Genomic DNA, 17,500 nt, shown 5'->3' on the forward strand with positions numbered 1-17,500 from the left:
ATTTGTTAGTTAAACATACCTGCACTGAAAAAAAAAATTCAAAAATGATTCCTTGGATTTGCGTTTTTTTTTTTTTTTTTTTTTTTTTTTGTGGTTGTAAACAACTTTTTTTTTGCGCTGAATTTAAACAAACAAATTAAGTTGAACATTACTACATTTAAATTGTTTGCAACAATTTAGCAGACATCATTTGTTTCAGTGTGTAAATAAACGAAATAAGAACACTATTAATGTAATAATATCTATAAATTCAATGTGCTTTGTTTTAAATTGATTCATTTATTGATTCATCTATTGTGTGTAGAATATGGAGCAGTGTCTATTTTGTCCCTGAATATATAGTAAATGATCTGATAGAATTTAGCTAATTGAATCTGGCTTTTGCTACAGCTATATATAATAATTATATATTAATATCCTTTGAGTGATTAAATCTAATAGCATTTGGTTTAATTTATTTACTTTGTTATAATTGTTTTATTAATTTATTTTAGAGGTTTTTAACCCTTGTGGAGAATTAGCAGGAGGGAACTGAACTCGGGCTGCCGTGAGCACTTTGGTGCTGTATGTTGGCACACTTACCCATAGGCTATTGGCACCGACATAGTATTCGGTTTTAACCAATTTAGATTCATTATAAGGAATCTGAACGTACGTTTTTACAAACTGACATATTTAATACAATCTAAAGTTTACAGTTAATAATGATTATGTGATTCATTTTCATCTCAAGATTTATTTCTGTTTGGGGTTTTTTTTGCAAACAAATTAAAGACAAACTCCAAAATGTCATCTCACACATCATTGAAACAACCATATTTGCATATACAGTGAAAGACAGAAATATTCGTCCTCCTGAATATATATTTACACCAATTTCTGTTTAACGGAGAGCAGATTTTTTCAACACATTTCTAACCATAATAGTTTTAATAACTCATTTCTAATAACTGATTTATTTTATCTTTGCCATGGTGACAGTAAATTATATTTGACTAGATATTCTTCAAGACACTAGTATTCAGCTTAAAGTAACATTTAAAGGCTTAACTAGGTTAATTAGCTTAAGGCTAGAGTAATTAAGCAAGTCATTACATAACGATGGTTTGTTCTGTCGACAATCTGAAACCAAATATTGCTTAAGGGAACTATTAATATTGAACTTAAAATTGGTTTTAAAAATGCTTTCATTCTAGCCTAAATAAAATAAAAGACTTTCATCAGAAGAAAAAACACTATAGAAAATACTGTGAAAAATTCCTCAATCTGCTCAACTTCATTTGAGAAATATTTGAAGAAAATCACAAGAGGACGAATAAGTTTGACTTCATTTGTACTGTAAATAATAATGAAAAATGTACATGCACTAAAGGTATGTGACCTCAAAATCTGCACTAGATATGCCCTAAAAGCCACTAAAATAGAGTTGAAACACATGAGCGCAGGTGAGATGAGCACTGATCTGAGAGCAGCAGCAGTAGAAAAGATATCCTTTAGCTAACTGTTTTATCTTCCTCGGTGAGGGAGGGCCACTCGTGTTATTGATTAAAAACAGAAGGAAGAAGAATCCCACAGGCACTAAAAGGAACAGGCAATGATTAATGTCCCTCTCGGAAAAAAAAAAAAGAAAGAAATTATATGGAATAAATTAAACTACTGCGGCAGCAAATTGAAAAATAAGGACGCAAATGAGGTTTGAATACTTAATATCTTTTGAAGAGAAATAGTCAATGAAGCACAAAAACGATGAGGGATTGGCAAAGAAATGTGATATTAGCACTAACGACCCAGGCTAGGTCTGCTGTACTGTCAGAATTCACCTGGCAGGTGGGTCTTTTACACTGAAACGGTGACAACAATGACACAAGCTGCTGTGAAAGGAGGCTGTAAGAGACCGGCATCTCTGATAACCTGTAAATTAACAAACAGCTCATTCTGTTATCAGACTCTTTAATGAGTGTCAGTGGGATAAATATATACGTTTTGGGATCAGATTAATGCATTTTTATCTAGCAGAGCCTTGGTGGTTGATGATTGTCAAGCTATTTCTCTTATGCACAAGTTTTCCCGCTTGAAAGGAAGACACATCATCAAAGGAGTTTAACTGAATTCCACTCATCTATTTATTGCATCATAAATGCAGCAGAAAGGTGAAAAACCTTTAAAGTAAATAAAATACAAGATATGTAATTAAATTAAAATTAATTAAAATAGTAAAATAAACATATTTATATATATACAAACATTTGTGAATTTTGTCTGAATTTTCAAACAGCATTCACACAAATATTGTAATGTATTAACAATTGCTGAAGCACAATCAACAGTACAGTTAAATATATTGAACTTAAATATTTCGTTTTAAGACATTTAATAAGATTAATTATGCTACTGCAACAATCAGCTTATGTGCACGTGATCCGCTCATGCATGTACAGTATATACAGTTGAAGTCAGAATTATTAGCCCCTGAATTATTAGCGCCCCTGTATATTTTTTTCCTGATTTCTGTTTAATGGAGGGAAGATTGTTTCAGCACATTTCTAAGCATAAAAGTTTTAAAACTTATTTCTAATAACTCATTCATTCATTCATTCATTTTCTTGTCAGCTTAGTCCCTTTATTAATCCAGGGTCGCCACAGCAGAATGAACCGCCAACTTATACAGCAGGTTTTTGCGAAGCGGATGCACTTCCAGCCGCAACCCATCTCTGGGAAACATACACACACATTCACACTCATACACTACGGACAATTTAGCCTACCCAATTCACCTGTACCGCATGTCTCTGGACTGTGGGGGAAACCGGAGCACCCGGAGGAAACCCACGCGAACGCAGGGAGAACATGCAAACTCCACACAGAAACGCCAACTGAGCCGAGGTTCAACCCAGTGACCTTCTTGCTGTGAGGTGACAGCACTACCTACTGCGCCACTACGTTGCCTTATTTCTAATAACTGGTTTATTTTATCTTTGTCATGATGACAGTAAATAATATTTTACTTGATATTTTTCAAGACACTTCTATACAGCTTAAAGTGACATTTAAAGGCTTAAATAGGTTATATAGGTTAACTTTGCAGGTTAGGGTAATTAGTCAATTTATTGTATAACAATGGTTTGTTCTGTATATTATCGGAAAAAATTGGCCCTAAGGGGCTAATAATATTGTCCCAAAAATGTTTTTGTTTTTTTATTTTATTTTTTTTATTAATAACTGCTTTTATTCTAGCCGAAATAAAACAAATAAGACTTTCTCCAGAAGAAAAAAATATTATCAGACATACTATAAAAATTTCATTGCTCTGTTAAAAATTATTTGGGAAATATTTAAAAATAAAAAGAGGGTAATAATTCTGACTTTAACTGTAAATCACGGAGGAAAAACTAACATCTTAACGTCAATCAGATAGCTCTCAAATGATGATCAAAATAACCAAAACTGTACATTTGTGCTTCATAACATCTTCTAGTTTCCAAATAACTATTTGTAACTTCAAGTAGTTAAGCTGCGAGCAGATAAGCACTGTGGGAGCACGTTTTTCTCTGTGCTGAACTTAAACTCGGATGCTGCTTCACAATTGATTTGCCCGACATGCCAGTCACGATTTTCATGTAATGAACAAAGTAAAGTTCTCACCGGCTGCCATTCCGGGACTAGATGATGGTTTTTGAAAGGTGTGGTTTCTGTTTTGCTCAATTTCGACAGAGATTCAGCTTTGACGGAGGTTTCGTTTTGGCGGAGTTCTGTTCTGGTTAGTTTTCAGTTTCCTTTTGTTACGTGAAGGCCGAACTACTGCATGTCCTTCCGCCTGTCCCTCTGACTGGCGGATGGATTTTTTTCTCCTTCTACTTTAGTTTGACTTAACAATGATGCTATGTAATATATCTGTTATAATCTTCCTAGAAAGTACATTATGTATTTGCATGTAAGCATGAGTGACAGCAGATCAATGAATCACAGTTTGATAAATATTGCAGCTGTTGGGCAACATAATGAACTTTTGAGGCCTTTTTAGGCAAGAATGTAGTTAGTTTGCAATCTTAAAAGAAATACTGAGAAATCTCTGTAGACTGATGGCATTTCATGCAGTTCAGCCTTATAATCTTAAAATATGAGCAAACTCAGTTGTTTAATCATCACTTTAGACATTACGCTAGAGAATAATTCAAACACTAGCTCTAAAGGAACGTTAATGAAGTGGCAACAGCTTCTACTGTTCTTACTGATGTCAGCTGCAGATGTGAATGATTGGCGAAGGAAAGTAATTCCTCTTACAAAAGGGTTTTGAGACACTGTTGGATTTTCTTTTTATTATACACGATTGTGCAGTCAAACTGTTGTATAAACACAATATTACAGTCATAGCAGTGCAATATGGCTGTATATCATCACTGGTGGGACACTAAGGCACTCAGCTTGTGGCCTCAAGCCAACGCACACCTCCCACCAGTGCTAATATACAGCCATATCACACTGCTACTCATGTGATACTGCTCATATGTTAGTCATTCATTCATTCATTCATTCATTCATTCATTCATTCATTCATTCATTATCCTTGGCCTCTTACATATCAGGGGTCACCACAGCAGAATAAACCACAAACTATTCCAGCATATGTTTTACGCAGCAAAGGCTCTTCCAGCCACAACCCAGTACTGGGAAACACCCATACACACTTACATTCACACTCATACACCACAACCAATTTAGTTTAGTTTAATTAAAATGTATTTAGCAATGCATTATTAAAGTTGAAAACATATACCTGTTAATGACAGAGCTAACATGAACAACCAAACATCAGCTCTATTTTTATGAACTAACATGAAGTCTCATAATAATTAAAGGGTTCATGTGAGCTTATATGTTTAGAACATATTAAACATTTATAAATCAGATGGGTCTCTCATTTATCAAGACAACCTTTAAGAGTTGCTCCTCGATCCTCATGGGCAGCACAAAAGATGATGGTTCATAACAACTAATTACTAATGCAGATGATTTATTCAAGATCATAACAACATACAGCCAATGATTCATGTTTCATTGATGGATATTTGTCTTTTGATAAAAGGTCAGCCTATAAGGAGATGCATCACCTGCTGTCATCATCACAAACTGCAGACAGCATCAGAAAATCACACCCACATCCCATAATGCACTTGTGACGCTTCTGCAGTCAGGCATACACTTCTAAAGGAGTTTAAAACCTTGTGTGTGTGTGTGTGTGTGTGTGTGTGTGTGTGTGTGTCTGTGTGTGTGTGTGTGTGTGTGTGTGTGCGCGCATTTGCTGCACTGTAAAAAATTTCCCTGTAAAAAAACGGTAATCTACTGGCAGCTGTGGTTGCCATTATCATACTGTAAAAATATGGTGCACTACCGTTTTTTAAATTACCAGCATGATACTGTTTTTGTTAGCAACAGTATTCTACTGTTGTGGAACTGTAAAAATACAGTGCCCTACCATTTTAAATTAACAGCACGATACTGTTTTTTTAGCCACAGTAATCTACTGTTATGGAACTGTAAAAATACAGTGCCCTGCCATTTTAAATTAACAGCATGATACTGTTTTGTAAGATACAGCATACCACTGTTATTCTAATGTAAAAATACAGTGCCCTACCTTTTTTACATTTTATCTACAGCATGCATCTGTTATTTAGAAGCATAAAGCTGTTAAATTACAATCCATATTTAACCATATTATTTCAGATTAAAATGATTCAAAAAGAGAAATAAATCCAAGTTATATTTCACATTTTTTTATTTTCAAACAACACAAAATAAAATCTGCATTGTGTTTGTGAAAATATTAAGCCAAAGAACAGGCAAAAATTGTAAGTTCTCCAGAAATGTTAAGATGGTTTTCAGCATTGTACAACAAGAAGCAACTTACCGAATGTCATAGAAAAAATTAATAAATAGCCACTTTACAATTTAGTCTTGGATATAAAATATAAAAATATATAGCCCCAAAATGAGCTTCAGCAAATAAAGAAAAAAAGGCCTCTGTGTTGCAAAAGTAGGGGGTTCAAGCTAGCTGCATTTTAAATAAAGTCCCATTCAAAGTCCATTAGTTTCTTTAAAAGGTTTGAAACCTTGGGGTTTACAGTCATGGTCTTCTTCTGAACTGTCTTGCCAGTTTTTTTTGACGTCACATTTCCTCTCACAGCCTTGGTTCCCCTCTCTGGATTTATGCCAGCAAAGCATCTGAATAATAAGAATAAAAGATTTTCTGTGAACAAGGTATTTAAAACTGTATGACTTACAAAAATAAATAAACTATCTGCAAAAGGGATTTTCTGTTCTGAAAGAAAATTTTAGTGAAAAAGCACATGCATTTTTGCAGCACTAAAATGGTTTTCCCTGAAAAAAGGTTATTATTATATGATGAAGATTAAAGACATGAAAAGGGCATTCAAATGTTAAAATGTTTGATTTTTGATCAACACCAGTGACGTGTGTGTACATAGTTAAAGTCCCTATTTGCAATTATATATGTAGAGTTGAAGTCAGAATTATCAGCCCCTTTTTTTGAATTATTTATTTTCATTATTTTCCTAATGATGTTTAACAGAGCAAGGAAATGCTCACAGTATCTGATAATATTTTTTTCAGGAAAAAAGTCTTGTTTTATTTTGACTAGAATAAAAATAGTTTTAATTTTTTAAAATATTGATTTTAAGGTCAAAATTACTAGCCCCTTTAAGCTATATAATGTTTAGATAGTCTACAGAACAAACCATTGCTATATAATGACTTGCCTGATTACCCTAATCAGCCTAGTTAACCTAATTAACCCAGTTAAGCCTTTAAATGTCACTTTAAGCTGTATAGAAGTGTCTTGAAGTATATCTCGTCAAATATTATTTACTGTCATCATGACAAAGAGAAAATAAATCAGTTATTAGAGATGAGTTATTAAAACTATTATGTTTAGAAATGTGTAGAAGAAATTCTCTCCGTTAAACAGAAATTGGGGAAAAAAATAAACAGGGGGCAAATAATTCAGACTTCAACTGTATATAATATAATATATATATTTTTTCCCCCAATTTCTGTTTTACAAAGAGAAGATTTCTTCAACATTTCTGAACATACTAGTTTTAATAACTAATTTGTAAAAACTAATAACTGATTTCTTTTATCTTTTCCATGATGACAGCAGATAATAACTGCCTATATTTTCTTAAAATACTAGTGTTTAGCTTAAGGTGACATATAAACGCCTAACTAGGTTAATTAGGTTAATTAAAGTCATTGTATAACAATAGTTTGTTCTGTAAAAATATGTAAAATATATCAAAAATATGTATTGCTTTAGGGGACTGATAATATTGACATTAATATGTTTAAAAAAAAATAAAAACTACTTTTATTCTAGCTAAAAATCAGAAACAAAATTCTCCAGAAGAAATAATATTATCAGAAATTCTGTGAAATATTCTTTGCTCTGTTAAACATAAATATGTAAATATTGAAAAAAGAAAAAAAAAATCAAGGAGGCTAATAATTTTGACCACGCACGCACGCACACACACACACACACTAACACACACACACACACACACTAACACACACACACACTAACACACACACACACACACACACACACACACACACACACACACACACACACACACACACACACACACACACACACACACACACACACACACACAGACCACATATAGTGTTCAGCATAAATGAACAGCCCCTTTAAAAAATGTATATTTGTATAAATTCCTCAGTGAATATAGACAAATATATATTGGTGCATTTAAACAAAACAGTTTTATTAAACAGAGTAATATTTTTTTCCTGTTTATCATTAAAGTTGTATTTTTTTTTTTCATCAAAATATTCACTGGCGTGTACTAAGTTTATTAGCTCCAATTTTGGCTTTGACTAATCTAATGTTAATGCACAAATATATAATTGTAAAGCATTCTATTCAAAATATTAATCTGAAGGACAGATTTTTTAGAGGTCATGTTTAAAAAGGCTATTCTGCTCACAAAGGCTGCATTTATTTGATCAAAAATAAAGTAAAAATGTTGAATTTTAAAGTGTTACTACTAGGGATGTAACAGTATCAGAATTTTACTGTACGATAATACCTCGGTATGAATGGCATACTTATTGAATAATTTACAGGAAAAATAAAACTAATGAAAAGACTCGAAAAAAGTGCCAAAAGTGTTTATTTACCTTAGCACTGAACATATCAATGACATACAAATTAGCCATCTATTTGTAAGTTTCGAAACAGGAACTTCAATTTTTAAATTTTAACAACAAAAAACTATTAAACCATATAAAACAAATAAAGTTTCAATTTAGTATTGTTGAAAACTCATCACATTCAACATTTAATCACTCACTCACTTAGATAGAGATGAGTTTTTTAAAGAAATTATCATATAACTATAATCTGGTAAAAGCTGGGATCTCTGGGCATGTCCCCTGCAACAGAAAAAAACCCTCTCATTTGGGACTGAGGTTTCTGGGACAGAGAGCTACGATTAAGCCAAGGTTGACAGCAGTGAGTAACACTGTGCATTGTCTTTCCACCACTTGAGAGGACAAGCCATGAGTGAGATAGAGGTCTTTTTGCGGTACAAGTCAATGTCTGCATCAATCTAACAAGTGTGCTGTGTCTGTCACCTTTTCTCCTTTCTCATATCTTTTTAGAGAGAAACCGAAATGCTTCCACACATCCGATTTAAAACCCGCTTTAGGTTCGATCATTTCCAGCTCTTTTTCTTCCCCGCTACTAGCACCACACTCCATTTCCGCATTACTGGATCTGTAGCGACAACAGACTACAAAGGATGATGGCCACGCCTGGGCTGATGGGAATTGTAGTTCCCGCTACCTCCCGTTCACTTCATTCGCCTGAGCAAACTTTTCTCAGAAAAATAGTTTTATTGAGTCATGCGCCTACGGTAATATTGAAAAAAATTACTATTGCGGTATGACGGTATTTATAATTTTGTTACATCCCTAGTTACTACACAATTTAAATAATTCAAATTTTTTAATTTTTATTTTTTTTCTTATTGAACATAGTTTTACATTTAATTTAGTGTCACATGATCCTTAAGAAATCATTATATTATTGGTACAAAACCACTAATATTGATTCTTATAATGATCAGTGCTAAAAAGAAAGCTTCAAAGTATTTTGGAAACTGATACATTCTTTTACGATTGTTTGATAAAAAAAAATAAGTACATTTTTTTAAAAATCTTTTTTGCATTATAAAAAATTTATTCACTTTTATTCATTCCTTCATTCATTTTCTTTTTGGCTTTTTCCCTTTATTAATCTGTGTTCGCCACAGCGGAATGAAACGCCAACTTATCCATCATATGTCTTACGCAGCGGATGCCCTTCCAGCTGCAACCCATCACTGGGAAACACCCATACACTCTCATTCACACTCTTACACTACAGACAATTTTAGCTTACCCAATTCACCTGTATCGCATGTCTTTGGACTGTGGGGAAAACCGGAGCACCCGGAGGAAGCCCACGCGAACACAAGGAGAACATGCAAACTCCACACGGAAATGCTGACCCAGTCGAGGCTTGAACCAGCAACCTTCTTGCTGTGAGGTGACAGCACTACCTACTGAGCCACCGCATTGTCTAATTTACTTTCATGCTTGAACAATTTAGTTTGATGAGTAAAAATAATTAATTTTCAATGGTACTTTGAAATAGTATAATTGTATAATGTGTACTGACGTGGTGGTGCAGTAGGTAGTGCTGTCACCTCACAGCAAGAAGGTCACTGGTTTGAGACTTGGCTAGGTCAGTTGACGTTTCTGTGCGGAGTTTGCATGTTCTCCCCTTGTTCGTGTGGGTTTCTTCCTGGTACTCTGGTTTCCTCCATAAGTCTAAAGATGTGGTACAGGTGAATTGGGTAGGCTATATTGTTCGTAGTGTATGTGTGTGAATGGGTGTGTATGGATGGTTCCCAGAGATGGGTTGCAGCTGGAAGGGCATCCACTGCATAAAACATGTGCTGGATAAGTTGGCGGTTCATTAAGCTGTGGCAACCCTGGAATAATAAAGGGACTAAGCCGAAAAGAAAATGAATGAATAATGTGTATTGTATTGTTTCACAAAGTTATGACAACAACAATAAATGTTTATTCTTAGCAGATGGTTATATTAAGCAACATGAGAATTATGTGACACTGAGGACTAGTATTTTTTAATGATGATCAAAATTTAACTTTAAAATACAAGAATCACATTTTAAACTAAATACAATAAAATACCAGTACATGATTTAATTAGTTTATGATAAATATATACCAGTGGTTCTCAAACTGTGGTACGTGTACCACTAGTGGTACGCAGGCTTCCTTCTAGTGGTACACGGAGGATTCGCTGTATAATAAAATAAAAGAAATAAAAACACTTTTAACCCTTTAATGCGTACAATAAGCCTGATGTGATCAGTAAAAGCCTGATTTTAATAGGGTAAACCTTTTATTTTATTTTCATTTTTTTATGTTTGTTATGTATTCTATCATGTGAAGCTAATCTCCCCATATTTGTAATGGTTGTTGGGGCGTATCCTCTATTTTTATATCCCAATGTTGACAGGTATAGTTTAATCACTTCCTTTTCTGTAACACACAGCCTACTCTAACGCACATTAGGCAGATCTTATTTCTAATTTAAATATGTAAATTTAATTAATGTATTTAAAATACAAGTTAACATTTATATTTCAAAGATATACAAAAAAGTCATGTGTACATGCAACATATATTTCAAAATTTATCAAAGAGTTTATATTTGAATATGATGACATATAGCCTATATTTTTGAGGTCCAAAGTACATTTCTAAGTTTTTATGAATAGGTTACTTTATGATAATACTTTACATTGAAGTACAGCAGTTTGCTTTTTTACTTTTAAAAACGGTGTCATTTTTAATCAACTTTTAAAATCACATTTTAATTTAAACGTTGACGTTTTATTTTTTTTTACCTGTGAACACAGTACAATGTTAATGTTCAAACAATTTATAATGTTTAAAGTGGCTGACAATTATAAATATTCATAACAATAAGAATTAATGTGCCACGTTTTTGAACTGTGCAGAGCAGGAGGTGCAGCTATACATACCTGGCTTATGTAGGCCTACAATGCTATTGTATTTTAATACTGGTCATTATGGTGGTACGTGGAAAAAAAAGATTTCTTAGGTGGTACTTCATGAAAAAAGTTTGAGAACCACTGATATATACTATTTAACTGACATTCCACTATATTACAGTTTTTGCTGTATTTGTCCTTGTTTCTATTACAGTATTGTTTAGCCTTTGTGAGCACAAGAAGCTTATTATACAACAAATATATATATATATATATATATATATATATATATATATATATATATATATATATATATATATATATATATATATATATATATATATATTTCTGATTCCAAACTTTTCACTTGTAGTGTATACACACAAACACACATGTGACAAGCTGGACATAACAATATTCTATTCCATGAAGTCCTCATGCTAAATTAAACAAAAAATATGTAAGTGCAAACATATTACCTTTGAAGGAATTCCAGTGTGCATGCTCACCCTCACAGATTACTCTGCCTTCCGTGCTGATCATCCATTGTTTTATCCACTGGCCCAAAGTATCATCTGAACCTTTAATAAATTGGTTGATTAAAGTATTATTTAGGAATTATTCTGGAGATTAATTCTGTGATTTATCATTTGTTTTGAAAGGCTTGGTGTAGAAAGGGCCATGATAAAATTATGCAAGACGTGATAAAGCCATACAATATCATTTTTCAAAATTAAAATAAATATTTAAATAACTATAATAAGCAACTACATGAAATCAAACCAGGTAATCTGAGATTAAAAGATAATGAAAAGTGACAGAATGTCTTAAGCATGTGTTAAAACATTGACAATAGTATGTCAATAGTAATACTAAAGGATAACTAGGCTTCTAAAAGGCAAGTTTATTTCTTTGGGTATCAGATCAAAACAAATACATACATTTCTAACTAAATGAGACTTTGCTTTAATGAATTAAAAATGAATGAATCTATTTCGTCAAATACAAACCAGCAAAGTCTATAGCGGGACACAAATTAGATTTTTTCCCTATCTTAATCACAAAATACTTACCAGGCAGAATCAATTGAGGAGTCACAGGCAGGTTACCCATCTTTTCAAGATTAGCAGTGGTGGCAGACATCTATTGGTCAAAAATGAATTGTAAAGAATTTTCATTATAATAGCAGTTACTCCTTACTCACATCATCAAAAAGATTAAAAGCTCTGCCACTTTAGGTAACGTTACCAAGCATAAAATCTGATCGTAACTCTAGTCAATTTCTATATAAACCAACTGCAATAACGTAAAAATAACAAAGGTCTCACTCGATCTTAAAATGTTATTTTTAGAAGCACCGGAGTTGCAAATGAAAAGGTGTATCTGTAATAAAATGGACCAAATATGCAAGTTACACATGTAATCACATGAAAAAAAAAAGATTCTGTACAATCTTCTCTCAAAGTTCATGTAAAATCTAGGTTTAACATTCTTACCTGTGTGTGATGTGAAAATGAGTCCTCCAGCTATCGTTAGCTTGCTAAATTAGGCTAAAGTTACCCCCTTTCTCTTCTCAAGACATTCACACGGTCGGATCCTGCAATTAAATAAACAGGTGCTTTGGTTATGTGTTGATTGGATGTTTATGGCATGATATTTAAATTTAATAAGTAATTTAAAGATAGTACGTTTACAGATATAGCTTCTTACCTCGTCGAAAATATCCAAATTATCCAATTATCCTTTCTTGTAAGTACCTTGGAGTTTCAATCAGAGGCACGCAGTTCAAATCTGTCATAAAATGCAGGGCAATGTACCAGTTCATGTAACCACAAATTATAACGTTCAACATTTGCACTGTTCCTAAAAGTTCAGGTAAAATATCCATCCAGGCTCCAGGAGATGTGAGGACTAACGTTACCGAGTCCTTATGCTAATCTTGCTTTTCAAATTCACACAGTCAAATCATTGTTTCAGTTGTGTGTTTATTTTATGTTTACATGTGATTTTAAAACAGGTACTTTACAGATAGTTAGTCACATTTGGAGCTGCAAACTTACCTCATGTAGATAATCCAAAATGGCGTCTTGTGTACACAGAAAAAAATATGGTATAAAACCGTTAAATTACAGTGCCCTTACTGTTGTTGCTCAACCACTCAAACTGAAGTGAGCAAGTCTTCCCATGATGCATTGTAAAAAACGGCAACTTGCTGTTTTTACATTAAAACAGTATTTTGCTGTTTATTTTCACCGTAAATTTACAGGAATTTTTTACAGTGTGGTTTGTTTGTGTTTATTTGTGTGTGTGTAAATATGTGCACGTGGGTGTGTGTTGTGTGTGTGTTTGTGTTTTTTTTGTGTTGGCATGTATCTGTGTGTGAACGTGTGTGTGTGTGTGTGTGTGTGTGTGCGTGTGTGTGCATGTATGTGCATGTTTGTGTGCATTTGCTGGTTTGTATGTATCTGTGTGCGTGCAAATGTGTGTGCATGGGTGTTTTTTTGTGTGTAGGTTTGTGTGTGTGCATGCGTGTGTATTTGTGTTTTTGTGTGTTGGCGTGTGTCTGTAGGCGTGTGCATGTGCTTTTGTGTGTCTATGCATGTATTTGTGTGACTGTGTGTTTGTGTAATGGCATGTGTGTATGTGTGTGTTTTTTTGTGTGTGTACAGTATGTGTTTGTGCATGCATGTGTTTGTGTGTGTGTGTGTGCGAATGTGCGCATGCATGTGTGTGTTTGCATGTGTGTAATTATGTGCATGCATGTTTGTGACTGTTTGTGCTTGTTTGTGTGCACGAGTCTTTGCTTGTCTGTGTGTTTTGGTGTGCATATGTGTGTTTGTTTGTGTGTGTGCTTATTTCTCTGCTTGTTTGTAGGTTTGTGTGTTTGTGTGCATGTTTGTGTGTGTGTGTAAGCTGTTGTAAAGCCACACCCCATTACCTGAGACGGATGTTTGTTGGTGAGGGACATTAAAACACTGATCGGCCACATGGAACCTTTAATTAGCCTCATTCTGCAGCACACACTGATGCCTGCACAGATGCTCCAAACCCACCACGGCACAACCGTTCTGCACACACACACACACACACACACACACACACACACACACACACACACACACACACACACGACATAAAAACACACATTTACTCGCATACATACAGTACATAAATACACACAGACACACACACACAACATAAACACAAAACATAAAAACACATGCACTCCCTCATATACACACTCACAACCTTATATCTATCTATGCAAACATACACGCACAACATAAAAACACACATGCACTCGCATACTCGCACATATACAGTTGAAATCAGAATTATTAGCCCCGCTTTGAAGTTTTTTCTTTTTTTAAATATATTTAACAGAGCAAGGAAATGTTCACAGTATGTCTGATAATATTTTTTTCTTGTGGAGAGGTCTTATTTGTTTTATTTCGGCTAGAATAAAAGCTTTTTAAATTTTTTAAACACCATTTTAAGGTCAATATTATTAGCCACTTTCAGCTTATTTATCATCAATAGTCTACAGAACAAACCATCATCATACACACAATAACACACAAACAGACATGCCAGAAACACACACACACACACACACACACACACACACACACACACACACACACACACAAATGCACGCAAAAAAACATAAAAACACACATCCGCTCACATACGCACTCACACACAAAACATAAAACACACACATACACACACCTCAGCAAAAAAAAAAAATAATAAAATAAAAAAATATATATATGTATACATATACTGGAAAACACACACACACACACACACACACACACACACACACACACACATATATATATGTATGAATGCTTCCCAGTACTGGGTTGTGGCTGGAAGGTAATCCGCTGTGTATAACATATGCTTGATAAGTTGGTGGTTCATTCCGCAGTAGCGACCGCCGATGAATAAAGCGACTAAGCCATTTGAATGAATTAATAAAGTTCTACTTTGTGTTTTGTAGTTCATCAAAGGTTGTATTTAACAAAACACACACACACAGATGATGCCATCAAACAGTGTCTTCCAGGAATTCAGTTGTAATCAGGCTTTATAGTTGTTCTGATGGTTAACAGGGAGTCTAAACAGCACACTCACTGTTAGCAAGACATTATGTGTCAATATACAGCACATTTAAAGACACACACACACTCGCACACACTCACACTCACTCACAGCGCTTGTGCATCAAAGAAGTCCTAATGGATTCTGGCAGCAGCTCCTCATGTTCTCTCAAATCTTATTAAAGTGTTTATTATCATAAAAGCTCTGAAGCAAAGATGCAAAACAAACATGTAAGATTTTTCTGTGCATTGATGGCTTGTTATGAGGTGTTTTAATACCTGTGAGAGGCTTCAAAAGGACTGTAAATCTGCTTTGAACAGATTTTTGATTGGTGTTTCATTAGCATGAACTTCTTACTGAGTGACAACTTCAAATTAATTAGTCACTTCTGGGATTTTATCTGTTGACGGACGATCTTTATTTAATGGCATCTTTCTGACTCTGTAAACGCTCACGGTAAAAGTTAATTAGAAGGTGTCTGAATAAGCCGTCTGCATTTTAGCAGGCAGCTGACTCTTCCATAAAACACAAATATATATAAATAAATTAAAGTTAGGAAACCAAACATGCATTAAACTTCGTCATTGCTGAAAGAGAAACAGTCTGGCGTTATGAGAGATATAAAAAGCTCAAAGTGAACCCATAAATACAGTAACATGTACGTAAATTAGCAGTTTCTATATTTCGTGATACTTTTTTTCCAATTTATTTCTGCTTTTGGGTTGCACTTTGGGATCTTGATCTTTCTTCCATCAACTTTTAATCTTGAAAAGTTTGAAAAAGTGACTTTTATGAGCATTTTTAATGGTTTACAGTGCTTTATTGTCTGGGTTGCTGTTATATGTTACTCTGCAAACACCTAGTAATAAACTGCAGCACATATTCTGTTATTTCTCTTGATTTTTACACATTATATCATTTTAAACTACTAAAATGTCATGGTTTCCGCTACAGTCATTCTTCCAAAGTGGGCCGCCACACTAAAATTCATCCCGCCACGGCTACATTACAGCTTCTTATTAATTCAAAACATTCATTCATTGTTGTTGTTTTTAATAGTGGGTTATAATTGCACCTAAACGCATTAAAAGGTAAGTAAATTATAACAACGCAAACTTTTCTGTTACCATAGTAGGGCTGTGCACTATTTGTTTAACCCTTTAAGGTGACATGTTGACAGACTGACTGACTTACTGACAGGTGGGCGATGCGTTAAGACTCCTTTCCACTGCACACGACAAACGACAGACCGGAAGTCATCCATTTTCAATGGAGAGCAGTCCTGGAGCTGCGTTGAGTTCCGATCATCTCCGAGTTTCGTTCATCCGCAGATACTAACTATTAACAAACCATTAACTCTGAATTTTTGCCTCAAACTCCTTATTTTCTGCTTATTAATAGTTATCAAACAACTAGTTGGCTTTGTTTATTTGGTAGGATTATGGGTGTAGTATAAGATTATACTTTATTAGTACTAAATAAGTAATATCTTAATAATAGGCAGGTGATAAGACACTAGTTAATGGTGAACATTGGTATTTAAACTGAATTGTTACCAAGACAAAGTGCAGATTTGTTTATATTTTATTTTGTTAAATACAGTGCTCAGTATAATTGAGTACACTCCATTTTGAAAAGGAATATTTTCTCCATTTTGTCAGTGAATATAGGCAATGTATTTTGGTGCATTTATTCATTCATTCATTTATTCATTTTCTTGTCGGCTTAGTCCCTTTATTAATCCGGGGTCGCCACAGCGGAACGAACCGCCAACTTATCCAGCAAGTTTTTACGCAGCGGATGCCCTTCCAGCCGCAACCCATCTCTGGGAAACATACACACACATTCACACACACACTCATACACTACGGACAATTTAGCCTACCCAATTCACCTGTACCACATGTCTTTGGACTGTGGGGGAAACCGGAGCACCCGGAGGAAACCCACGCGAAGGCAGGGAGAACATGCAAACTCCACACAGGAACGCCAACTGAGCTGAGGTTCAAATCAGCGACCTTCTTGCTGTGAGGTGACAGCACTACCTACTGCGCCACTACCTCGCCTGGTGCATTTATACAAAACAAATTTATTAAACAGAAATGTTTATTAAAATCATATTTTAGTCACCAACCATATTTATGAATTGAAAGATCAAACAAACAAATTCAAGCTAAATATTGAAAAATAGATTATTATTATTATTATTATTATTATTATTATTATTATTATTATATTTATTATTATTGTTATTATTA

General features: G+C 34.1%; 2 long non-coding RNA genes across 2 annotated transcripts in view; one reads left to right on the forward strand and one right to left on the reverse strand.

Annotated features, from left to right (window-relative positions):
• The window catches only part of LOC141376888 (uncharacterized), a 208,200-nt gene that overhangs the window by 116,958 nt on the left and 73,742 nt on the right, over positions 1-17,500 (forward strand). The gene's annotated exons all lie outside the window — the stretch shown is intronic.
• LOC141376887 (uncharacterized) lies at positions 6,136-12,928 on the reverse strand. Its single transcript, XR_012388236.1, has 5 exons — positions 12,846-12,928; positions 12,632-12,732; positions 12,209-12,278; positions 11,615-11,716; positions 6,136-6,222 (listed from the first exon to the last, which is right to left on the reverse strand). It is a non-coding gene; the product is annotated as an uncharacterized lncRNA (long non-coding RNA).

The sequence above is a fragment of the Danio rerio genome, chromosome 12, assembly GCF_049306965.1.
Source record: "Danio rerio strain Tuebingen ecotype United States chromosome 12, GRCz12tu, whole genome shotgun sequence".
NCBI lineage: Eukaryota > Metazoa > Chordata > Actinopteri > Cypriniformes > Danionidae > Danio > Danio rerio.